Here is a 27,069-nt window from a genome sequence, read left to right as displayed (position 1 = left end):
ACTTGAAAAGTCTGAAGTCTTTCCTGCCTTCTGAGAACTGGAGACTCCTGAAGACTCCGGGGTTAAACTTTTGCAGCCTGTTCTTCTCAAAGTGAAACTGGAACCAGGAAATAGCACAGTCTCGTCGCTGCTGCAAGAGCCTCTGTGCACCAGGCTGACAGTCTCTCTGTAGTAACGCTGTCACACACACACTGGGTAGTTACTTATCACACTCAGGGATTCTTTGCTTGTCACTGCGGTCACCAGGGATTCTTTGCTTGTCACTGCGGTCACCAGGGCTGCACAGTCACTGTCTCTGATTCTGGAGGCTTCCAAATCTACACCCCCACATCCAGCCTTCTCTCTGGTGGGTATCTCAGCCTCAGTGCCCTCACGGGGAGCACTACTTTTAGGGGAGCGCGGCGCTGCAGCCTGCCCTCTCTTTGGCGCGCTGCCTTCTCTCTGCTCTCCAGCTCTTTTCTGACCACACCTTTCTCTTCCCAGCAGTCACCTCGTCCCCTCTGTCCAGGGCAGAAAGTCTTCCCCCCAACAACCCAGCTGTCTAAGTGGTTCCAGGTAAGGAGCAGGGAAAGCAACCTCCTTACACTGTGATCATATTGACATCACATATTGAGAATTTTATACCATTGGGGGGTGAGCAAAGAATAATTCACATTTTTACCACTAAAATGTTGTTTTAGACCCAAGTTTTTAATTTTTCTAAGAGCCAGTAGGAAAAAATAGACCTCAGTTTCTCCTGAGTGTGCCAATGCCCTATATATAATCAGGAAATGCTTTTCAGGCAGTGTTTGCTCATAAAGGAAGGAGCACCATATTAAAGTGCAGATTTTCCTGTTCTGGTTTGCTGGTGCCATGACCTACAAGGAGAGCCCCTGAGGTGCCAGAACAGCAGAACCCCCCATATGTGACCCCATTTTACAAACTACACCACTCAATGAATTCATCCAGGGGTGCAGTGATCATATTGAAACCACAGGTGTGTCCCACAATGTCTGCTGAATATAGAAATACCCCATATATGGCTGTACAGTACTACTTAGCCACAGGCGAGACTCTGGAGGGAGAGAGCGCTATTTGCCTCCTGGAGTGCAGATTTTCCTAGAATGTATTGCAGACTCCATATACAGAGCCCCTAAGTGCTAGAAGAGCAGAATGCCCCCTCAATTTTGGAAATTATACCCCTTTATGAATTTATCTCCAGGTGTAGTGATGATTTTGACTCCATGGATGTTTTCCAGAAGCAAGCCACAGAGAAAACGGCAGAAAAAAAACACAAAAAATCCTGAACGTGTGCACATAGCCTTAGGGAGCGCCACCGAGTTGTAATCAAGGTTACCTGGTTAGGGGCCCACTGAGATATTTCGCCCCCCCTGAACCAAAACCCTAGCTACGCCCCTGATAAACCCTGTTACTTACTTTGTAATACCCTATCTAATAAACAGATGCCTAATATCAGTAGCAAGTTACTTTCTCATAGCCTCACTGACATTATGAGAAAGCAAAGTATAGAGGAAAATAGCTTTGAAAAAGCCAGCAGGGACTTGTTGAGAAAGGAAACCTCTGCCGTTGGCAATATATTTGACATAACTTCTAGTGAATATAAAACCTGTAAATCTGCTTGGCATCTAAGGCAAAAACTGAATGAGATTCTATAATGTAAAGTGTATTAGATGTTTCTTGCTCCAACCCTATAGAAAAAAACATTGACACAAAAAAATCCCAAAACAATTGTTACCTGTGCCCTTGAAGACAACAATCGAGCTGTGTGAATGGTGTCATGCTCTTTTACATGTAATAATAATAATAATAATAATAATCTTTATTTTTATATAGTGCTAACATATTCCGCAGCGCTTTACAGTTTTGCACACATTATCATCGCTGTCCCCGATGGCGCTCACAATCTAGATTCCCTATCAGTATGTCTTTGGAATGTGGGAGGAAACTGGAGAAACCAGAGGAAACCCACGCAAACACGGACAGAAAATACAAACTCCTTGCAGATGTTGCCCTTGGTGGGATTTAAACCCAGGACTCCAGCGTGATGTGACCCTTATATAATGTGTTATGGTAATGTACAGCATATAAGTCATTTAAAGTATTGACCGCTTTACACCTTCAAGCCTGTTTTCACCAGGCCAAATTTTACATTTCTGACCAGTGTCACTTTATGAGATAATAACTTTGGATTCTGAGACTGTTTTTTTAGTGACATATTGTACTTCTTGATAGTGGTAATAGTTGTTTGATATGACTTGCATTTATTTGTGTAAAAAATGGAAATTTGAAGAAAATGTTGCAATTTTCAAACTTTTAATTCTTATGTACTTAAACCAGAAAGTTATGTCACGCAAAATAGGCAATAAATTTCCCACATGTCTACTATACATCAGCACAAATTTTGAAACATAATTTTTTATTTTTTTTTTTTGTTAGGAAGTTATAAGAGTTAAAAGTTGACCAGTGATTTCTTATTTTTCCAACAAAATTTACAAAACCATTTGTTTAGGGACCACCTCACATTTGAAGTGACTTTGAGGGGTTTATATCCCAAAAGTGACACCATTCTAAAAACTGCACCCCTCAAGGTGCTGAAAACCACACTCAAGAAGTTTATTAACCCTTTAGGTGCTTCACAGGAATTAATGGAATGCGGAAGGAAAAAATTAATATTTAACTTTTGTTTTACCCATTTTTTTTTATTTGCACAAAGGTGACAGGAAAAATGGACCCAAAAAGTTGTTGTGCCATTTCTCTTGAGCACACCAATACCCATATGTGTAGGAAAACCATTGTTTAGGTGCACAACAGGGTTCGGAAGCGAAGGAGCGCCATTTGACTTTTTGAATATAACATTTACTGAAATAATTAGCGGACGCCATGTCACATTTCGAGAGCCCCTAATGTGCCTAAGGCTTCTTTTACACTTGCCGTGTTTTTGTGGACCCAATAGATTTCAATGGGGTTGCAAAAACGGGCCGCCAAAAAATCGTAGGAGCAGCGTACGCTGTTTGCCCAGGAGGGACGTGTTTACGGCCGTGAAAAAATATCGAGCTTGCTTCATCTTTTTCACGGCTTACAGACACGGTCCCCATTGTAAATCAATGGGGCCACAAAAACAACGGAAGGTTGTTTTTGCGGTGCACCGTCACTTCCGGTTTTGCGGACCTCCGTTGTTTTTCCCAATACTTTTGCTATAGTATTGGAAACCTTGAAAATGGTGATCCGCAAGTTTTTTGTGGTCCGATATTGCGACAGACCTTGAAAATTGCGGCAATACGGCCCGCCAAAAAAGGACCACAATAACGGGCCGCAAAAAACCCGGTAGTGTAAAAGAAGCCTAAACAGTGGAAACCCCACAAGTGACACTTTTCTGGAATATAGACCTCTCATGGAACTTAGCTAGTGGTGAGAAAAATAATACCCAAAGTAAAAATCCAAGCAGGAGCATCTGAATAAAATGTTATACATCTTTATTGTAAATAGCTAAAAACCATATACAAAATATTTATAAGGAGAAAATGATAACAAGTACAACACCACTCCAGGGAGCACATAGGATAGCAATATCAAATAGATCAAACCATATGCAGAGAATGCACAACAATAGTACATATACTGTAAATCCTGTAGTGGGTATATATATAAAATAGGTGCAAAAAACAGCTCCATATGACATAGTCTTGATACAATTTAAAGTGCCAGTGCAAACAAAATCATGGGGAAAGTCATGAGGGGTAGGCCAAGTGATAGTCCAGTACAAAGGGGATCAGATTTGGGATTTGTTCATATAAATAAGTAGATAACAACCTTAAAATATTAATAAGTCATGAACACATGTGTCAGGAAAAATTTGTTAGAACAAAGCTCAAAACATCTCAAATCCCCAAAACAGCAATGGAAAAAGTAAATGAATATCTCTTAATACATCAATGCAATCTTGTGGTGATATGGATGATCACCCCAAACCTTCAGGAGGGGCATTTTATGTGTGGCGAGCACCTTGAACCCCAGGTGCTTCACAGAAGTTTATAACGATGAGCCGTGAAAATAACAAAACAAAAATTTTTTCCCTACAAATGTGTTTTTTAGCCCCAAATTTGGCATTTTGACAAGGGTAACAGGAGAGATTGCACTGTACAGTTTGCTGTGCAATTTCTCCTGGGTATGCCGATACCCCATATGTTGGGGGAAACTACTGTTAGGGCGCATGACAGGGTTCGGAAGGGAAGGAGCGTCATTTGACTTTCTTAAATGGAAACTTTACTGGAATAATTAGGTAATGCTATAATCTGTTTTGAAAACCCCTGATGTGCCTAAACAGTGGAAATTGCACACATGTGACACCATTTTGGAAACTAGACCCCTCATGGAACTCAGCTAGATGTGTGGTGAGCACCTTAAACCCCCAGGTGCTTCACAGAGGTTTATAATGTTGAGCCATGAAAATAAAAAAACCTACAATTTTGCCACAATTTTGCCGCAAACAATGTTCTTTTAGCACCAATTTTTTTATTTTTACAAGAGTAACAGAAGAAAATGGAACCCAAAATTTGTTGTGCAATTTCTCCTGAGTACACAGATACCCCATATGTGGGGGTAAACTACTGTTTGGGCAAAGCAAAGGAAAGAATGAGTGACATTTTAGGACACAGACTTTGATGGAAAGGTCTGCGGGGGTCATGTCACATTTGGAGAGCCCATGATGTGCTTAAACAGTGGAAAACCTCCACAAGTGACCCAATTTTGGAAACTAGACCCCTCAAGGAATTTATCTAGATGTGTGGTGAGCACTGTTAACTCACAGGTAATTCACATAATTTTACAATAGCAGGAGAAAATGGACTGCAAAATTTGTTGTGCAATTATTTCTGAGTACGCCAATACCCAATATGTGGTAGAAAGTCAGAAGGGAAGAAAAGCCATATTGGAGTTTAGATTATGTTGGACTTGTTTGAGGATGTCATATCACATTGGCAGAGCCCCTGAGGTGCCGGAACATCAAAACCCCCATTTTTACAAATTACACTTCTCAATGAAATCATCTAGGAGTGCATTGATCATATTGACACTACAGGTGGGTCGAGGGCCGGACTGGCCTTCGGGCAATTCTGGCAATGATGTCATCGCGCACCCGCATTGTCAAAGGGAGAGCGGGGAATGATGGGAGAGGGAGCGTCAGCAGATGCTCTCTCCTCCATCATTGCATTGAACTGTACCGGCATCATAGACGCCGGTATAGTTGAATGCGGCGGCGCTGGTGGGGGAGAGCGTGTGGGTGCAGGGATCGAGTGGCCTACTACTGGCATTTGCCAGAATTGCCCGAACGCCAGTCCGGCCCTCGACCCACCTGTAGTGTCAATACTGTATGCCGGTCAGACCGTCACTGCAGCTGCTGAGACCGGAGCCAGGAGCAGCGTGGGGCACGAGGAGAGGTGAGGATTGTATGTCTTTTTTTTATATATCAATCAGTGATAACTGGATTGTGGGGCTATTGGGGGGAGCTACATTATATTCTATGGGAGGCTGTATTACATTCTATGGGGGCTGTATTACATTCTATGGGGCTGCATTACATTCTATGGGGGTCTGTATTACATTCTATGGGGGCTGTATTACATTCTATGGGGGGTGTATTGTATTCTATGGGGGTTGTATTATATTCAATGGGGGGCTGCATTATAGTATATGAGGGGGCTGCATTACATTCTCTGGGGGTTACATTATACTCAAGGGGCTACAATATATTCTGTGGGGTGGCTGCATTATACTCTGGGGTGGCATCATTATACTATATATACTATATATATGTTGGGTGCATTATACTGTATCGAGGACTATGGGGAATACATTATACTATATGAAGAACTATGGGGTGCATTATACTATGGGAAGTGAATTGTACTACATGGATGCCTATGGCGGTGCATTATACTATATGGAGCACTATGAGGAGTGTATTATACTATATGGAGGACTTTGGCGGTGCATTATACTATATGGAGCACTATGAGGAGTGTATTATACTATATGGAGGACTGAAGAATGTATTATACTATATGGAGGACTGAGGTGCACATTATAATATATGGAGGACTATGGGGTGTATTACACTAAACAAGCAAAATGCTGCCTATTCATTGAGTGATTGGATTGTTTATGTGGGAACAGAAATCCTTGTTCTCAGCAGCACATCGCCGGTGTAAACTGTAGTTGTGCTGCTGATAACATGATACTGTATTGGGACAGATTAAACTAATTGTGATTGTTCTGTTCCCTTCATACTTTCTCAGTTGGTGTAAAGAGGCTGGGAAACAAGCGAACAACTTCAGTATTGTCGATCACACTCGTTTAAAGGCCTTAGATCAGCGCATGTAAATACAACAGAAATGCTTCGCAGGGAGACCAGGCAAGGATGATGACAGTTGTAGTTAGCACCCGGCGCCTGGGAATAGCGCTAACTCTATGGCTTTTCCCAGCCACCAGAGCATTTAATTCTGGTATGTGTAATGATTTTTAGGGTTGATGTCAGCTGCGTAATGTCAGCTGCTATCAATCCCTGGCGTAAGTAACGGAGAGGTGTCTATCAGACACCCCCACTACTAGCCCAGACCTAGCGAGACCCAATGACTCTGAATAGGACTGAGCTGTAATGCTGGATACAGCTGTAATTATATGTTATATAGTCATGTTACACTCCCCTCACTTCTTGTAACCTACAAGTGTACAAAGATATTATACAGTCACCATGTGACAAGTGGGCCTGTGTAACTTCAAATGCCAGTGCTGAATTTTAGTCCCAGTCCGGCCCTGGGTGGGTCACAGAATTTGATAACATTGGGTAGTGAAGAAAAAAATAATTATATTTTTACCACCAAAATTTTGTTTTAGCCCTAGATTTTACAATTTCACACTGGGAAATGGGTAAAAATGGCAATAAACTTTGTTCAACAATTTCTGCTTAATCTAGAAATACCCAATAAGTGGCTGTACAGTACTGCTTAGCCATAGCGAGACTCGAGAGGGACTGAGTGCTATTTGCCTCTTAGAGTGCAGATTTTCCTAGAATAGTTATGTGGACTCCATATACAGAGCCCCTAAGGCTAGTTTCACACTAGCGTTTATCCGGGCTGTGGAGGAATGCGGACTTCCTCCGTGAAGCCCCACCCACTTCCGCGCCTCTTCGTTCAGCTCCGCCTATGGCTGCATGCGGTGTGCGCACCCTATCTTTAACATTGGGTACGCAGGCCATGCCGCTGTATGCGGATGCCGCTGTATGCGGATGCCGCCGCATGCGTCGTTTTGACGGTGCGACGACCTGCACAGAACACGCATGGGTGTTTTCCAGATTGAAGCAGCAGTGGATGTTGCTGAGTGACAAATGGAATCCGCTGTTGTGCCCAGTATGTTGTAGTGCCCAGTACGTTGTAGTCCCCAGTATGTTGTAGTGATGAGTACGTTGTAGTGCCTGTACATGGTGCCCAGCTCATGTTTCCGGAAACACGCACCCATAAATCAGGCAGGCTCTCATAGCTACAGAAATGCCAAATATGTGGACACTAAATGTAGTTTAAGCACACTGGGGCTCAGAAGGGAGAAGGGGTATTTGGCTTTGGGAGCGCAGAATTTGTTAATTTCGTTGGGAGGAAAGGGCTATTTCGCTTTTCCAGAGCCTTTGTACTACTAGTAATGTGGAAGCCCCTATATTTCTGTTGACAGATGAGGGATCTGAGTGGGAACTTGCCTTTTTTGTGGATTGATTTGAAGCTTTCGTTCGGAACATTTTACATAACATTTAGAATCACATTCATTTATCCTGAGATCTACGCTGAGCACTTATATAAGGCTTTCCATCTAAATCTCTAAGTGACGTGATTCAGATGAAACTCCCGAGGAATCCATTCACTATAATGAAGCAGCAGAGTTACTCTGATCTCCCTCTGGCCTCTATTCAGTGTTGTCCTTTTTATCAGAAGTGCACAAAACTGTGGCCGACGGCACTTTTATACACACCTAAGAAGGCGGGCACTGCCGGCTCACACTTCAGACGACATCCACAGTGCCTCCATCTGCCTTATCATAGGGAATCTTACGCCCGGGCAGGGCCGGACTGGCCATTTGGCAATTCTGGCAAATGCCAGAAGGGCTGGTCTGGTTGTGGGCTGGCTTGTGTGCTACGTTGTTAACAGAATCAATGTTCTCAAGACACCCATACTGTTAACAGTTGTGACGGAGCACAAAGCCGGTCACTCCATCACTTACCTCAACATGCCGTGGTATAATTAGGAATATTGGTCTTGTAGTAAATCTTCCTTTCCTCCATGCAGGGTAATATTAGTAATATATCCCATCTGGTTCTTGGGGATGAAGACAACATGGGCGTGTGTGATTTAAAAATGCCAGGGCTGAATTTCATCCCCAGTCCGTACCTGCGCCCGGGGGTTCTGTCTAAATCACGTATTTCAGAGATTTACCCAGAAAATCCAGGATAAATGTGAGCTGAGCCTCACTGCGATAGGCAGAATAAACAAGTTAGCATTAGGTCAAGAATTGGTTTTATTAATTTTTTACGCCAATACCAGATTTATATCGGGTTTTTATGTTTGGCTACTATTATTGCACACCAAAAGACACACTATTTTTGAGAGCTATAATTTTTCCATATTTCTGCTGACAGTCATGTGAGGGTTTTTTTTTTTTGCAGGACTAGTTACTGTTTTAATTAGTACCATTTTCGGCCACAAGACATTTTTTGATCGCTTTGTATTCTGACTGGGAGGCAGAATTGGCAAAACCAGGAATCTAGGAATTGTTTTTTTGTTTTCTTTTTATGCAATACCACGTGTGTCGAAAATAATAAAACAGCTTTATTCTTTTGTGTCAGTACAATTACAGCGATACCATATTAATATATGTTTTTGTGTGTTTTGGTGCTTTTTCGCGATAAAATCTATTTTACAGAAAAAAAAAATATTTTTGAATCGCTTTATTCTGAGAGCTATAATTTTTTATTTTTCCGCTGATGCAGCTGTCTTGTCTTATTGTCTTATTTTTTGCGAGACAAGATTACATTTTCAGAGATACCATTTTTATTTACATTCATCTTTTTGATTGTGTTTTAATTTATTTTTTGTTCGCTGATATGAAGAAAAAGCATAGTTTTTGGCCTTGTCTTTTATTTAGTAGTTTTACGGTGTTCACTGAAGTGGTTAATTAGTGGGACATTTTTATAGGTCGGGTCACTCCGGATGCGCCAATATCAAATGTGTACTTTTTAAAAAAAAAATATATATATATATTTATTTATGTACTTCAAAAAAAGAGGCAGCACTCCATTCTTTTGGTGAAAAATATGCAGGGTTTAATCTACCCACATTCTCAGGCAACGTTTCAGCTCACAATGAGCTTTTCTCAAGCAGTGAGTATATTCATGTGTTTCCCTTTTATACATTTTCTCAACATCCTTAATTGTGTCCAATTATACTTTATAAAGTGCTAATTCCATTTATAATTTTACAAGGTGATGATGATGAATTTGAATATTGTAGTTATTTATCAAATAGTAAAGATTATGGTACCGTATATATGGGCATACTAATAAATATATGAGAACCAGGGTTATGGTGGTATTACCCGTGTGGTTTCGGTTGGGGTATATTGATCTGTAAAGGTTAATTGCCGCAACTTTATATCACGTGACTCCCGGAGGCAACCTGACAAAGGTGTTGTCCGGAGCGTCAGGGTGAGATTTAACACCAAAAAGAAATTCCCATGGTAATAATAGAAGAAAGAATGTGCCTAATACGAAAATACCAATAGAAAGCCACAACAAAGATGGCGCTATTCAAAGGACGCGCGCATGCGCTAACAGGGAATGCCACACAAAGCAGTGGATTGGCTTTCTATTCATCGCATAGGGATGACGTAGAGAGACATGCGCAGTACACCTAATAAGACGCCGACAGGATAGAATGGCGTCCTCCACGCTTAACACGCTGGGCCAATACTATAGAGAACACAGGATACCAAGGGGATTGAGGTCCAACATAAGACCTAATTTATTTATGAATAACCCTACGTTTTGCAGCAGATTCTGTATGATATCAAATAAATATGCTATGGATGTGATGCTGCTTAACATTGAATATTTACAATCAGAGGTTAAGAAATTACAACTAAATGTGAGTGAAAAAGAAAAAAAGATACAAGAAGTGTTGAACAAAGAGGATTGGATTCATTATAGAGAAAAGGTGGACAAGGACTTTTGTAAATTTCGGGGTGATCTTGAGGAAACAAAACGAAAGAAGTGGAGTCGTGATGCTAGTGACTATGAAAACGGCCAAGTGTATACATGGCAAAATGACAACATTAAAATGCCATGGAGAAAAAGAGGTTATTTAAACTACAAAGGGGTACCTAATGAGAGAAACATACAGCTTAATAATGACTTTATACCTTTTAGATCCAACAGATGGAATGGAAGACGTAAAAGAAGGGGAGGCAAGCACCACCACAGGAAACAAAAGGAAACCAGAGAGGAGCAAAACCCAGAGACAACCAAACCTTTGGAAGAAGGAGCAGAATTAGTAGTCAATATCTCACAAAAGGTACTGACAGATATGGAAATAAGAGTATTGAGTAAAGGATTATCATTTAGTCCGTGCTCCCATACGAATTGCTTTGAACTGCAATTGGACTTGGGACAATTTTTTAGAAAAATTAAACTTAAAGAGTGGTTCTCTGATAAAAACATTTCTAAAAAAGAGAAAAGAAGTGAATATGACCTAAGAATGGTTGAGCTGAGAAAGGAGAGTACCTTTACTCCACCCGACAACTCCAATGTAGTTGAGGCATTTGAAAAAGCTGTACTCATGGACATTGAGATCCTTAGAAAAAATGCAGTGAAAGAGTATAGACATCCCAATATGTTGAAAGAGGAGTTTGAGGCACTGCAGGGACTTGTCCATGACGACGGCATCATCATTAAACCAGCGGACAAGGGGGGTGCTGTCGTCGTCATGGACAGGTCCATGTATGTCAGTGAAGCTATGATACAACTGCAGGATGAAAATGTGTATCAGAAGATGGATATTGACCCCAAATATAGTATTGATAAGGAAATTAGAACGATCCTAAAGGAAGCACTAGATTGTTATATTATAGACCAAGATTTGCATGACTATTTAATAGTTAAATATCCACGGACACCAGTATTGTATTTAACACCTAAAATTCATAAAAGCTTAAAAAAAAACCCGGGTCGTCCGATTATATCGGGGGTTAAATCAATATTTAATAAAATAGGCATTTTCTTAGATGGAATACTTAATCCGATGGTAAGAAATGGTAAATCATACATTAAAGACACAACAGACTTTCTTAGAAAATTAGAAGGGGTAAAATTGAGTCAGGAAGTGATACTTGCGTCGTTTGACGTAGTATCACTGTATACATCTATTGATCACGAACGAGGGCTCAAAGCAATAGAGAAAAAATTGGATATAGCGAAACATACCTGTGAAGGAAAGACCTTTATATTAAAACTGTTGGAAATTATCCTTAAAAGAAATTATTTTTTATTTGGGGATGTCTTTTACACCCAAAAACGGGGAACTGCGATGGGGGCCATGTTCCTCGTATGCAAATTTAGTGATGGAGGTCCTTGAGGAGGAGCGGGTCTACGTGTCTGACCATTTCCAGCATGTGCTGGTATGGTGGAGATACGTGGATGATGTTTTCCTCCTCTGGACTGGAACACAAATGGAGTTGGATGACTTTTTGGGCTTTCTTAACACCATAGATTTAACCATTAAATTCACACTAGTCTCCTCAAAAAAAGAATTGCAATTTTTGGATGTGTTGGTTAAACAGAAGGAGGATAAATTGGAAACCACCCTGTTTGTAAAAGAAACAGATAAAAACAACCTACTAATATATGATAGCCACCATCCACGCAATATGGTGAAATCTATACCATTGGGGCAATTACTTAGAGTACGCCGTATAGTACAAAATGAGGAAGAAGTGGATTCCGTAATGGACTCACTTATAAAGAAATTTAAAGATAGAGGATACCCAAAGAAACTCTTGATAGATACTAAACAAAGAGTCCTAAAATTGGAGAGAAATGAATTAATAAGTGAAAGAACGAGCAATATTAAGAAAAAATATCTAGATCGTATACCATTTGTTGCAACGTATGTGGAAGAGAGCAGGGAAATAAATAACATCATAAAAAAGCACTGGGGGATGCTGGGAAAATGTCTACCAAATGTAAAAGAATACAAATTGTCACCTCTTTTTTTCTATAGAAAAAACTGAAATATTAAAGATTATCTTGTAAAATCAGATATAGGACCCTCCAAAAAAAGTACACAAACAACCTTGACAGGTAGGAATAAAACTGGTTGTTTTCCCTGTCTAGGATGTGTTAACTGTATATATATGGATAAAGGCCCCACATTCCAACACCCTGAAACAAAAAAAAGTATATAAAATTAACCAATTTCTGACTTGTAGTTCAGATCACGTTGTCTACCTATTAATGTGCCCATGCAATCTGTGGTACATTGGGGAGACAACGTGTGAATTCAAAGTCAGAATGAATCAACACAGATACACAATTAGGAAAAAAAGAATGGACCTTCCGGTACCAAAGCATTTCACAGAACATAATCACTCAGAAAAAGACCTCAGGTGTAAAATTATTGATGCAGTGCCTATTCAGAGGAGAGGAGGGAATAGGGAACAAATCCTAAAGAAAAAAGAATTAATGTGGATTTACGAGCTGAATACCTTGAAACCTAAAGGATTAAATGTTGATTTCAAGCTACATGCCATCACTTAATAGTAATATGTGTAACTTGCTTTGACATGTAATGTAAGGACTCTTTGTATATGTATTGGAGGTAGAATTTAATATCTCTAATCTTTTATCTTTTATTTATATGTCCCCATTTTCTTAGATGGAGAGAAGCAGAGCATGGAAGTGTGGAGGACAAATTAAACATATGAAACCTGTGCAAAATTTAAACGAATTTGAATAAATGAATTAATGATGAATTTGAATATTGTAGTTATTTATCAAATAGTAAAGATTATGGTACCGTATATATGGGCATACTAATAAATATATGAGAACCAGGGTTATGGTGGTATTACCCGTGTGGTTTCGGTTGGGGTATATTGATCTGTAAAGGTTAATTGCCGCAACTTTATATCACGTGACTCCCGGAGGCAACCTGACAAAGGTGTTGTCCGGAGCGTCAGGGTGAGATTTAACACCAAAAAGAAATTCCCATGGTAATAATAGAAGAAAGAATGTGCCTAATACGAAAATACCAATAGAAAGCCACAACAAAGATGGCGCTATTCAAAGGACGCGCGCATGCGCTAACAGGGAATGCCACACAAAGCAGTGGATTGGCTTTCTATTCATCGCATAGGGATGACGTAGAGAGACATGCGCAGTACACCTAATAAGACGCCGACAGGATAGAATGGCGTCCTCCACGCTTAACATGCATCTGCTCGGTAAAGTAAAGTATTTTAATGCATAACGTACTGTATAATATGGGGAATTAGGAGACTTTTATAGTCTTATCGGCACGGTTATCACTAAATAACGTTAGCACATATGCACCTTGTAAAATTATAAATGGAATTAGCACTTTATAAAGTATAATTGGACACAATTAAGGATGTTGAGAAAATGTATAAAAGGGAAACACATGAATATACTCACTGCTTGAGAAAAGCTCATTGTGAGCTGAAACGTTGCCTGAGAATGTGGGTAGATTAAACCCTGCATATTTTTCACCAAAAGAATGGAGTGCTGCCTCTTTTTTTGAAGTACATGTAACTTGGATGATCTGTGGACTGGTTGTCTGGGGGCCTTGCACCTGAAGATAAGTACATCTCTATGCTGTTCCTCTTTATTCTTATATTTATTTATGGGTACAATATATACTGTATATGTTTTTTTATAATTTTGTGATTTTTTTTCCCCCCCTTTTTTTTCTTTTTTTAATGAGTCCCTCTATGGAACTTTCACTTTCAGCAGTCTGATTGTAGTTCTAATGCATTGCATGACAACATCAGGTCACCATGGCAACCATCAGGCACTGGTGATGACGTCGCCGAGGCGACGATCGGAGGGCAGAGGGGGCTCCCTCTCTCTGCCTGCCTTCTAAATGCTATGAGATTGATTACATAATTTAGGAGGTTAAACTGCTGGGAGTGGTGGGAGCACTGCTCATGGCATCGAGTGCTGGGTGTCAGCTGTCAGAATTGCTCATGCACTGCACTGTGTGAGCAAAAAATTGCCTGGATGTTGGGGGTTGTTGTACGGGACATGGCCCCTGCAGTTCTCCGGCTGGTGCCACCTGGCACGTGGTTTCCCGGTCCAGCTGCATCTGCAGGAGCTGGTCAATTAACTCCTCTACTCCAGTCTGCAGGAGTCCATGGACGGCTGGTGACGGCTCCCCGCGGCTTCCTTCCAGGTTGCTGGGGGAGTCCCCTGCTTCCACCCCACACTCGGGTTCTGGGCTGCTGGCCATGGCGTCCTCCATGTGGCTCCCTGCGTCCAGGTCTCTTTCCCGCTCTCTCCTTAGGGGACGGTTCCTTCTTCTTGGCCTCCTCCCGCCATTTAGGATCAGGAGGCGGATCTCGGCTGCTGACGGACACGTCCTCAGGGTACAGAGATACTGGACTGGGCGGCCATTATTTTTCGCGCTTCTTAGTTAGTTCCCGCCCACGATGGCATGCCCTTCTTCTCCAGTGCTCCTCGTGGCGCTGTAATGGCGGCGGTTTTGGCAGAAATGTTGGCGGTCTTTTGCAATACACAGTCTCTGAACACAAATACAGTTAGGCACAGTCCTTTAGGCGCACATGACCCGTCTTGCAGGCTTTAGTCCTTCCTGTTCGTGACACCAAGTTTGGAGCGCCCCGCAAGGGCAAGGGGTTACTCGGTATCGGGTCCGGTGTTCACAGGGGGATGTCACGGTGGCTGACCCAGTCCTTGGCCCTGTGACGTCCATATAATAGGGAAAGGTCTTTAAAGGGAATAAAGTTTATGTTCGTGACGCCACCTGTGGTATTCGGTCAGAGTGACCGACGCTGCTTTAAGGGGTCCGCTGGGGTGATGTTATGGCAGCTAGATGGTATACCTTCCCACAGGTGAAGTATGTCCTCAGGGCTTCTCAGTATGTAGATGGTGAATGGTGAATGGCGCAGTGAAGAACGAGGACACAGGGTTGCAGTCTCTTTACCTTTACTGAAGACTTCAGCATCCACAGTCCAGGGCACCAGACCACAGGGCAGGCAGAGTCTGGCAGGTTCAGAGGCAAGTACAGAGTCCCCTTATCCAGGTGGAAATCAATAGCCTTCCCTTGCACTGTAGTGGTGTAGTCCCTTACTGCATAAGCTTCAAATAAGGTCCTCACAGATGTAGTGTCTCTCTCTCTGCCCCCCATATAGGATAGGACAAAACCCGTATGACTGGTGACTTGAGCCTGTTTATAGGGTCTCTTAGACAATCCGGCTCTGTGGGGTGTCACCGTGCCTCCTGGGTGTAGGTGCGGACAGGTAACATGCAATTAGGAGGCAGCCTGTTCGGGGCTGGTCCCCTTCTGGTATCATCTCCTTTGCTTTGCCTTCCTTCACACTCGCTGCAATACAATTCTGCCTTCAAAATGTCCCTTTCTGGGAGCTGCAGCTCTGAGGGCATGCACAGCTCGGTGGACCCTCTGTCCTCCTCAGACTGATGTCTGGAACTTTCTCTGCTGATGTTCTTTCCTTCTCAGTTTCCTCTTGCTGCCAGGAGCTGCAGACCCCCACGTCTGCTCAGCTATTCTCCTAGCTGATGTTCCTCGACAAGCTCCCTTCTGGCAATCTCTCTCTCTAGCACATTTTTTTGTGCTTCCTTCCCCTCTGACTCTCTGACAGGAACTGAACTGACTCTCCCTACAGACTACCAGTTATATATATATGGGGAGTCACCTAGTAAATAGGATCAGAAGCTCCCCCTAGTGGCCTGGAGTATGAAATGTGTTGCATGTTTGTGATACCTGGATGCAGTTATGCTTCCTTGCCTCTGAACGTAGCATCACTCTCCCCGAGAGGAAAGCGACACTACTGCGACGACCAGGACCCTGGGGCGCCGCACCCCTGTAGACTGACCATGGGCCTCTTGGCTTCTTCTCTAATTAATGCTCTCCTTCGAGATGTCAGATAAGGTGTCTTGTGTGTCAGTCTCAAAACTTTTTTGCCCTGACTGTATAGGCTGATATCTGGTACTCCAGGCACCCTACACAGTCTCACTGCTTTCTTGCTTCTGAAATCAAAACACTCTCTTGTATACAATGCCCTTTGTTCCCTCCTACCAGCATTGTGGAACAGTCAGTGCTTCAAGTGCCACAACACACATCAGCATCTTGCTCTTCCTGAGTCTGGCAACCCTGTTAGCCTACAGCCAGATAACCTACATACATATACACAAACACACACTAACAGCAATATGAACTCAAATTAACATGTTATTGAAGTGATAAATGTACAGTCATTTTGCATGAGGGGAAAGGATGATACAACCTCCTTCAAAACAAAAGAGAGGTGCTGTAGTGCACGCAAAAGCATTGTCTTAATTTCATGACCTCTGAAAAGTTACTCTATTCATTTTCTCAAATTAAGTAAACTTTCAAAGTTGAGACACACATTCCTAAAAAGTGAACTGAAAGCATCACATACTTAAGACACCCATACACATTAGACTAATGTTGGTTGAACCCGCGGTGAGTTTGTCTGACCGTCTAATATATATGAGGGCGCCAGCCAACTGATAGTCAGGGGAAATGTCGATCGGGCATGTCCGATCAAAGACTGACATTCGTTTTGTACTACCATAGGTAAGCCTCCTCATGGCTTTCTCATAGAGAGCACAGGTGGCAGGCTGAACGAGTGCTCTTGTGTATGGGAGAGGCAACTGAGATGGCTACCAGTCGAACGACTGAATGAAGCATCGTTCAGACCTCAGCTATCTAATGTGTATGTCAGGCTTTAACCTAGACTGTATAAATCTAATCACTACATTAAGTTTAGGGTTCATTTAGACAATCATACTTTTGGTCCATGTACAGGTGCTTCTCACAAAATTAGAATATCATCAAAGAGTTAATATACTTCAGTTCTTCAATACAAAAAGTGAAACTCATGTTATATAGAGTCATTACAAACTGAGTGATCTATCTCAAGTGTTTATTTCTGTTAATGTTGATGATTATAGCTTACAGCCAATGAAAACCCAAAAGTCATTATCTCAGTAAATTAGAATACTTTGTAATACCAGCTTGAAAAATAATTTCAAAATCTGAAATGTTGGCCTAGTGAAATGTATATATAAATACACTCAATACTTGGTCGGGGCTCCTTTTGCATCAATTACTGCATCAATGTGGTGCTGCATGGAGGTGATCAGTCTGGTACTGCTGAGGTGTTATGGAAGCCCAGGTTGCTTTGATAGTGGCCTTCAGCTCGTCTGCATTGTTTACTCTATATAATATAAGTTTCACTTTTTGTATTGAAGAACTGAAATAAATTAACTTTTTGATGACATTCTAATTTTGTGAGAAGCACCTGTACTTTTCCCATGCCAAACAGACCACACATGGACCAATGCAAATGACCAGATTAGTTCCCCTGTACGGTTTACGCACTGACCAATCTTCTGATTCCTTTTTTGGGTCAGATTCAACCACTAACTCAATGGCAGGTAAAAAAAACCCAGATGCCATACAGACACCATTTGTACGGTATCCGTTTGTAAGGTATCTATTGCAATGATTACATAGGTAATTGTGGATGTATAAAACAGATGTCATACGGATTCAAATTCAGACATTCAGATGTAAAAAAAATTGACATATAAAACACCAAGGGGATAAGTTGACTGTTCACACTGTGTTGTTAGTGCAAGTTCACCATATACACTGAAATGACAAACAGCTGCCTACCTTTGCCACTGACATTGTAAAAAAGTGTATCTTTGTGGGTCTAATTAGTGTTAAAGAGTGTAGCAGACTAACACAAATATGTCAATGCGTCCCAAGGACCCGTTCTCTGACGTGATGCCAAGAGAATACTGTGGATCCACACGGAAGTTTGAAAACAGCCTCACCTTCTTCTACCTTTCAGAAAAAAAAAGCTGACGAGGCTGGCTTTCCTTCCAGAATGTCTGCATACAAAACAAGCCTATTTCCCTAAGGTTGGTTTGTCTAGTTTAACTGCTTTCAGTGGTTGGTTATGAAATAGGAGGAGGCCCAAAAGCCACTGAATCAGTGCGATGACCGGTTTTATTACTGCACTTCCTTCTTCTCACTAGGGCTGCAATGTAACAGCCAGGTTATCGGTCGTAGAATGCATGGAAGTAGAGTTTATGATAACATTATTTAGCACAGGATGGATGACAACTTTTTTTATTGTAAGTACAATTCTAATGAAATGGGATGCATCACTTTTGGTAGTTTTTATAATTAAAAGCAAACAGTAAAATGGATTTGTTTCCTAATTACATATTTTTCTGACTATAGAATGAGCTTCTGCTAACTGCATTCAGAGACATGCTCTACAGCAACTACATGGACCACAAGGTACCACAGATGAGAAATGTTCATTGACTTCTATGAGCGTGTTGTGGGCATGCTCTGTGATCTGTCCAGAGAGTGGGAGGTGGTGGGCTGTGACCATCACTTACTAATGAATGGTGCAATCATTTGTTATCAACATGTAGGTGTTACGTTTCGTCACAATCCTGCCTGTTATGATCAGATGACCGATGAAAAGTGACTTCTGCAGGACATGAAGTACAAGTCAAATTGTAGGCATAGTGCCAGTGTGACAATCACCAATTTTTAACCCCTTCTCGTTGCTGCTAATTTTAGTTTTTGTGTTTATTCTTCCTCTTTTTCAGAGTCATTACCTTGTTCATTGTTATAGTAGCACGAGGGCTTGTTTTAATCTTGAACAGTAGTAGTTAGAATGTTTTCAAGTTTTTCACTACATTACATAGTAAAATTAATAATATCATTCAAAGTAATGTGAAATGAAGAAAGAAAGGATGCCATTGTTTTTGGGTTAAATTTTTATGGCTTTCACTGTACAATCAAAATGACCACTTCACTTGATTCTGCAGGTGAACGAATATGGCAATACCAAATTTTAGTTTTTGTTTTTTAGATTTTACGGCTTTTAAAAAATGTGAAACTTTTTTTTAATGGCTTATAACAATGTCTTGAGAACTATAGCTTTTCTTTCTCTTACAGGACTTTATAGGACAAGTGGATAAATAATGGATCCCTGAGCACTATATACGAGAAATTGCCATTTCTGCTTTTTTCGGTTCTACTGAGCTCAATAGGAAGGGTGGTAAGAACAGACTGAACAGCAGTTTTCTTTTTCTATGCAGGTCCTTCCTGGACTCGAAATTACAGGGATTACATAGAATTATCTGTCTGTAATAATCTTAAAGGGGTTTTCAGGGCTTATAAGAAAAGTCTGCTCTATGTGGCTACAGCTGGCAAATCGTGACAGTGTGTGATGAACTCCTCCACTCTCCTCTACTTCTCAATGTTGTAGCAGAGGAAAGTCTAGACATGACTGCAAGCACGCAAAACGCAAACTTGTGGTCACATGACCGCCCATTCACATAGTGAATACAAGGGAATCGTGACAGTGTGTGCGTCGCACAATTTCAAGGTTCAGCATACTGCAGTCATGTAGATTGAGCACAAATTTTTATCCTCAGCCTGGAAAATCCCTTTAAACTTCATTCAAATCAATTTAGCAGGCTAATAACAGGATTATACTTATCTGACTGCTCTGTCTTTGGAGCATGCCATTTACATTTGCCACATCTTTGGCAGCATGTGGACATACTGTATTGGTTTACTATGGGTTTTTTAATTCACCCACATACTTCTGCTAAGAGATAATCAGTTTATATGGTGTCCACCAGTTACCCAGTTAAATAGGAATAAGGCTAGTGCTTCTCTTATACCTGCATCTCTCCTGAGACTCTGCTATATACATTGCTCAAAGAAATAATGGGAACACTTAAACAACAGATTATAACTCCAAGTAAATCAAACTTCTGTGAAATCAAACTGTCCACTTAGGAAGCAACACTGATTGACAATCAATTTCACATGCTGTTATGCAAATGGGATAGACAACAGATGGAAATTAATGGCAATTATCAAGACACACTCAATAAAGGAGTGGTTCTGCAGGTGGGGACCACAGACCACATCTCAGTACCAATGCTTTCTGGCTGATGTTTTGGTCACTTTTGAATGTTGGTTGGGCTTTCACACTCGAGGTAGCATGAGACGGACTCTACAACCCACACAAGTGGCTCAGGTAGTGCAGCTCATCCAGGATGGCACATCAATGCGAGCTGTGGCAAGAAGGTTTGCTGTGTCTGTCAGCGTAGTGTCCAGAGGCTGGAGGTGCTACTAGGAGACAGGCCAGTACACCAGGAGATGTGGAGGGGGCCGTAGGAGGGCAACAACCCAGCAGCAGGACTGCTACCTCAGCCTTTGTGCAAGGAGGAACAGGAGGAGCACTGCCAGAGCCCTGCAAAATGACCTCCAGCAGGCCACAAATGTGCATGTGTCTGCACAAACGGTTAGAAACCGACTCCATGAGGATGGTCTGAGTGCCCGACGTCCACAGATGGGGTTGTGCTCACAGCCCAACACCGTGCAGGACAATTGGCATTTGCCACAGAACACCAGGATTAGCAAATTCGCCACTGGAACCCTGTGCTCTTCACAGATGAAAGCAGGTTCACACTGAGCACATGTGACAGACGTGACAGAGTCTGGAGACGCCGTGGAGAGCGATCTGCTGCCTGCAACATCCTTCAGCATGACCAGTTTGGCAGTGCGTCAGTAATAGTGTGGGGTGGAATTTCTTTGGAGGGCCACACAGCCCTCCATGTGCTCACCAGAGGTAGCCTGACTGCCATTAGGTACCAAGATGAGATCCTGAGACCCCTTGTGAGACCACATGCTGGTGCGGTTGGCCCTGGGTTCCTCCTAATGCAGGACAATGCCAGACCTCATGTGGCTGGAGTGTGTCAGCAGTTCCTTCAAGATGAAGGCATTGAAGCTATGAACTGGCCCGCCCGTTCCCTAGACCTGAATCTGATTGAACACATCTGGGACATCATGTCTCGCACCATCCACCAACGTCACGTTGCACCACAGACTGTCCAGGAGTTGGCGGATGCTTTTTTCCAGGTCTGGGAGGAGATCCCTCAGGAGACCATCCACCGTTTCATCAGGAGCATGTCCAGGCGTTGTAGGGAGGTCATTCAGGCACATGGAGGCCACACACACAACTGAACATCATTTCCTTGTTTTGAGGCAGTTCCACTAAAGTTGGCTCAGCCTGTAACTTCATTTTCCACTTTGATTTTGAGTAACATTCCAAATCCAGACCTCCATTGATTTTGAGCATCATTCCAAATGCAGACCTCCATGGGATATTAATTTTGATTTACATTGATCATTTTTATGTTTTATTGTTCTCAACACATTCCACTATGTAAACTATGTAATGAATAAAGATTTGCAACTGAAAAATTTCATTCAGTGATATCTAGGATGTGGTAATTTTGTGTTCCCTTTATTTTTTTGAGCAGTGTATGTATATATATATATATATATATATATATATATATATATATATATATATATATATATATATATACAGTGGGGCAAAAAAGTATTTAGTCAGTCAGCAATAGTGCAAGTTCCACCACTTAAAAAGATGAGAGGCGTCTGTAATTTACATCATAGGTAGACCTCAACTATGGGAGACAAACTGAGAAAAAAAAATCCAGAAAATCACATTGTCTGTTTTTTTATCATTTTATTTGCATTTTATGGTGGAAAATAAGTATTTGGTCAGAAACAAAATTTCATCTCAATACTTTGTAATATATCCTTTGTTGGCAATGACAGAGGTCAAACGTTTTCTGTAAGTCTTCACAAGGTTGCCACACACTGTTGTTGGTATGTTGGCCCATTCCTCCATGCAGATCTCCTCTAGAGCAGTGATGTTTTTGGCTTTTCGCTTGGCAACACGGACTTTCAACTCCCTCCAAAGGTTTTCTATAGGGTTGAGATCTGGAGACTGGCTAGGCCACTCCAGGACCTTGAAATGCTTCTTACAAAGCCACTCCTTCGTTGCCCTGGCGGTGTGCTTTGGATCATTGTCATGTTGAAAGACCCAGCCACGTTTCATCTTCAATACCCTTGCTGATGGAAGGAGGTTTGCACTCAAAATCTCACGATACATGGCCCCATTCATTCTTTCATGTACCCGGATCAGTCGTCCTGGCCCCTTTGCAGAGAAACAGCCTCAAAGCATGATGTTTCCACCACCATGCTTTACAGTAGGTATGGTGTTTGATGGATGCAACTCAGTATTCTTTTTCCTCCAAACACGACAAGTTGTGTTTCTACCAAACAGTTCCAGTTTGGTTTCATCAGACCATAGGACATTCTCCCAAAACTCCTCTGGATCATCCAAATGCTCTCTAGCAAACTTCAGACGGGCCCGGACATGTACTGGCTTAAGCAGTGGGACACGTCTGGCACTGCAGGATCTGAGTCCATGGTGGCGTAGTGTGTTACTTATGGTAGGCCTTGTTACATTGGTCCCAGCTCTCTGCAGTTCATTCACTAGGTCCCCCCGCGTGGTTCTGGGATTTTTGCTCACCGTTCTTGTGATCATTCTGACCCCACGGGGTGGGATTTTGCGTGGAGCCCCAGATCGAGGGAGATTATCAGTGGTCTTGTATGTCTTCCATTTTCTAATTATTGCTCCCACTGTTGATTTCTTCACTCCAAGCTGGTTGGCTATTGCAGATTCAGTCTTCCCAGCCTGGTGCAGGGCTACAATTTTGTTTCTGGTGTCCTTTGACAGCTCTTTGGTCTTCACCATAGTGGAGTTTGGAGTCAGACTGTTTGAGGGTGTGCACAGGTGTCTTTTTATACTGATAACAAGTTTAAACAGGTGCCATTACTACAGGTAATGAGTGGAGGAAAGAGGAGACTCTTAAAGAAGAAGTTACAGGTCTGTGAGAGCCAGAAATCTTGATTGTTTGTTTCTGACCAAATACTTATTTTCCACCATAAAATGCAAATAAAATGATAAAAAAACAGACAATGTGATTTTCTGGATTTTTTTTTCTCAGTTTGTCTCCCATAGTTGAGGTCTACCTATGATGTAAATTACAGACGCCTCTCATCTTTTTAAGTGGTGGAACTTGCACTATTGCTGAATGACTAAATACTTTTTTGCCCCATTGTATATATATATATATATATATATATATATATATATATATATATATATATATATATATATATATATATATATATATATGTGTGTGTATTGTGTATATACACTGTATATATATATATATATATATATATATATATATACTCATACACACAGTGGCATGTAAAGGTTTGGGCACCCCTGGTCAAAATTACTGTTAATGTGAACAGTTAAGCAAATTGAAGATTAAACAATCTCTAAAAGGCCTAAAATTAATGGTGGCACATTTCCTTTGTATTTTAGGCAAAAAAATATATTTTAACTTTTACATTTTCAAAAACTACAAAAAGTGCATGGGCACCCGTGGAGATTTGTGTGGTCAGATAACTATGACCAAGGTTTCTGACATTAATTAGCCTGTTAGGGTTATGGCTTATTCACTATCACCAATAAGAAAGGCCAGGTGATGTAAATTTCCCAGCTTTATAAAAATCCAGCCTCCTCTAACCTTCTGCCAAAAAAATCAGTTCTTCTAACCAGCTGCCTAGCACTCTGAAAATGAAAATTCAGAATACCTTTTTTAAATAATTACTGCTCGATGTTGAATCTGTGGCGAGATATTGTTTTCTGTATCAACTTGTTCAGTTCCAGTATGAGATATTGGGAATTCTTCTGTCATGGCCTCCTTGTGGCCAGTTTTTAAACTGCAACTGTGCATATTAATCTCCGTAATTCAGCAGGTGAATAACTGAGTTACTTACGAAGTTACGTAATTAAGAAGAAAGCATGATAGATCCCAAATAATATGTTTAAGATATGTTTTTAACAATTATTAATAATAACAATGCAATAATACAATAATAACAAAATAATAACAATTGCTACCTAGGAACGTAAAGAGACAAAACCTAAGCCAGAAACAAAATGAACATATACTCTGCTGTAAGTAATTAAGTAAAAGCAATAGTGCAGATAAATAATGTAGGTAAACACCATTTTTTAATCAAAGTGTAAAAGCCACCCTATCAGCGTCAAGGTGTTCCCTGTAGGGACAGTCCTAACCCCTAGTATTAAAGCTTATAGTGTGTCAAAAATGACATCAATGTGAATAAGGGCCGAGCAGAAACCTGAAACTTAACCCAAAAAAATGAAGTGGAGTATAAGTTGGTATGATACATAATAGGGGCATGTTCACACTGTCCATTAAACAGACAAAACCTAAGACTGAAACAAAATGAACATGTACTCTGCTGTACGTATATAGGTAAAAGCAATAGTGCATATAAATAGCATGGGGTACTTAGTAATCACCGTGTTTGTTAAAGAAAAAAGCATATAATATATTTCCCTAGCGTCAAGGTTTACCCAAATCAGAATGGTCCTAACCTCTAATATTAAAACCTTACCAGTTCATTTTCTTTGGCTAAGTTAAGGGTGTGGCCTCCATTTCTTTGAGCTGGGCATTATATATATATAGTAGCTTCGCATTTGCTGGGTATCCATATTCGGGGCCCGGTCCTGCTTGGCACTTGTTCACCCTGACGTCACTGTGGTGGTCATTGACCATTGTGAAAGTCATATAAATGTTAGCTTAGCCTCCTTAGAGAAGCAGCTTTAGTAAGAGTTCTGACAGGCAAGTTAGAAGTGTCCTCCAGAGTCTATTACATCAGACTCCAAAACTCCTCTGAGAGCCAGGCAGACATCTCCCAGGTAGTCTAGAGAACACATCCAGACACCATTAGTGTTCAAGGATAGCCCTAAAAACATGCAGCGTTCTTCAGTCTCAATATCCTGAAGATAATTTGCCTAACTTTCTGCAATCTTTTTCCATTGATTTGTTTGTGGATGGTGAATGTTTTGTTAGTACCATGGGTTTATTTCATCCAGAAGGTAAAGTATGGCATGGTCATACCTCTCCTAGCCATAAATCTATATTGGCTGAGTAGCGTGGTTTTTTTTTTCACTTACTCATGCAGCTGAATTATGGGAAAATCTATTGTCTCAAGGAAGCCAAACTCGTCAACTTCCTGAAAGTTCATACTGCTCTACTGACATCCCATGGACTGTTTGAACCTGAGAAATTATTAGTTGGTAGGCTTCCTACTAATGTGGCTATCTCCAGAAACAAAGAGTTAATCACTGTATGATGTATAGAGTAAAATTTTGCAAGTGTGTGGTCCTCACTTTGAGACCTTGAGGGAAAATTTAGATAAAACACTGCAAAAAACAACAAATAAACTTCATACTTTGAGTTATTCAGAACCTTTCATTTCATCCAGAATAAATCATGCTAAGGTGTTATCACTAATTTACCCAAAGATTTCCTTCCTTTGCTTATAATAATCATCCTTGTTCTCTTTTCCAGTTCTCCAGCAAGAGTGTACATCTGAAGAATATTCTCAGTTGGCAATATCCTTGTCCTATCTGAGAACTGTAGCTTGGAAGAAGATACATTTCTACATTAAAAAAGGAGAAAACCTCCTAAAATATCTACTAACCAGCACTGCTTAAAATAAAGCGATTTTCAGGCCGAGAAATCAGCAATTCAGTAAGATTGTTGAGGCCTAGAATCTTATCCTCAAGTATTGCATTACTGTGTCAGTGGAGCAAATGTGTAATGTGGCCTTTCGGCCACTCCTAATTATTTTCTTCACTGAGCGTAAGACTTTGCAAAAGGCAATCCTTTCTATGGATCTTTACACTGTCAATTTTGAGAAATGTGCCACTCCCTGTCCCTAGGGATTTTCTTGCTATCCCCATCTGTTGTGAGTTTCGGGCACCTTACATAGTGTTCAGGTGTCAATTAAAATTTTCACCTGCTATATCCGCTCACAGGACAGAGACTATCCTCATCTGTTGTGCTGTCGACGGGGCTTAGTTAAAACAGACTTATGTGACAAAACTGGGATCGCCTTTGCTGGGGTCAAAGGTCACGTGGTTTGCGCATTGAATTCTGAGGCGACAGCAGGTTTCCAAGTTGACTGACCTCAGGTCAGGTTTATTAAAGTGAAAGCAAATAGAAAAAACAAAACATAAAAATAAATCCTAGCCTGTCCGGCGCTAACTAAACAAATACGTTGCTATCTAACAACTGGGGGGGCTTCTCCCTCCCAGCTAACATTACACAGATCATGAGCACAGCTCTCACTCACGTTTGTCTCATACAGACAGGCAATCTGTGTGCCCCAGGCTGACGCTGAAAACCCCCAGCTGGTCATCCTTTATTCCTACACTTATTAACCCCTGAGTATCCTGAAAATACTGAGCGGCCTAATTCACATAGGACAAGTACCTGGGCGAGATATACCTGCCCCCGACTACCAGACCGACATGACTCTTACATATCCTCCCCCCCTGCTCAGACCACTCAGGTCGAGCAAGAATACTCTCGAAACAGTGTACTCGGGACAGGGCATCAGCGTTCCCCATCTGCACCCCGGGGCGGTGCTCCACCGTGAAAGAGTAAGCCTGCAGGGCAAGGAACCACCGGGTTACCCGACTATTACGGTCCTTGTGGAGGTGCATCCACATGAGAGGGGAATGTGTTGTGGATTCTGTTTGTGGGCTCCCTCTGGTGGTTACTGCTGGTACTGGGTGACTTTGGTGGGTTGCGGCCTTTGGTTTCCACCTGTCCATCAGAGGCTGGGTGTTTCCTATTTTACCTGGTCTTTCTGTCATTCCCTTGCCGGCTATCAATGTATTCAGATGTGCTCTGTTTGGTTC

At 41.4% G+C, this 27,069-nt stretch overlaps 1 long non-coding RNA gene across 3 annotated transcripts in view; it reads left to right on the top strand.

Annotated features, from left to right (window-relative positions):
- Positions 1–18,357: 18,357 nt before the first annotated feature.
- The window catches only part of LOC143808000 (uncharacterized), a 57,457-nt gene continuing 48,745 nt past the window's right edge, over positions 18,358–27,069 (top strand). For all 3 annotated transcript variants that reach the window (XR_013221856.1, XR_013221855.1, XR_013221854.1), the window contains exons 1-3: positions 18,358–18,475; positions 18,585–18,644; positions 19,317–19,419. This is a non-coding gene — a long non-coding RNA (uncharacterized LOC143808000). The remainder of the gene's footprint in view (positions 18,476–18,584; positions 18,645–19,316; positions 19,420–27,069) is intronic.

The sequence above is a fragment of the Ranitomeya variabilis genome, chromosome 2 (genome assembly GCF_051348905.1).
Source record: "Ranitomeya variabilis isolate aRanVar5 chromosome 2, aRanVar5.hap1, whole genome shotgun sequence".
Classification (NCBI taxonomy): Eukaryota; Metazoa; Chordata; class Amphibia; order Anura; family Dendrobatidae; genus Ranitomeya; species Ranitomeya variabilis.
Note: the sequence above shows the minus strand (reverse complement) of the source record. Positions and strands in the feature narration are given on the sequence as shown.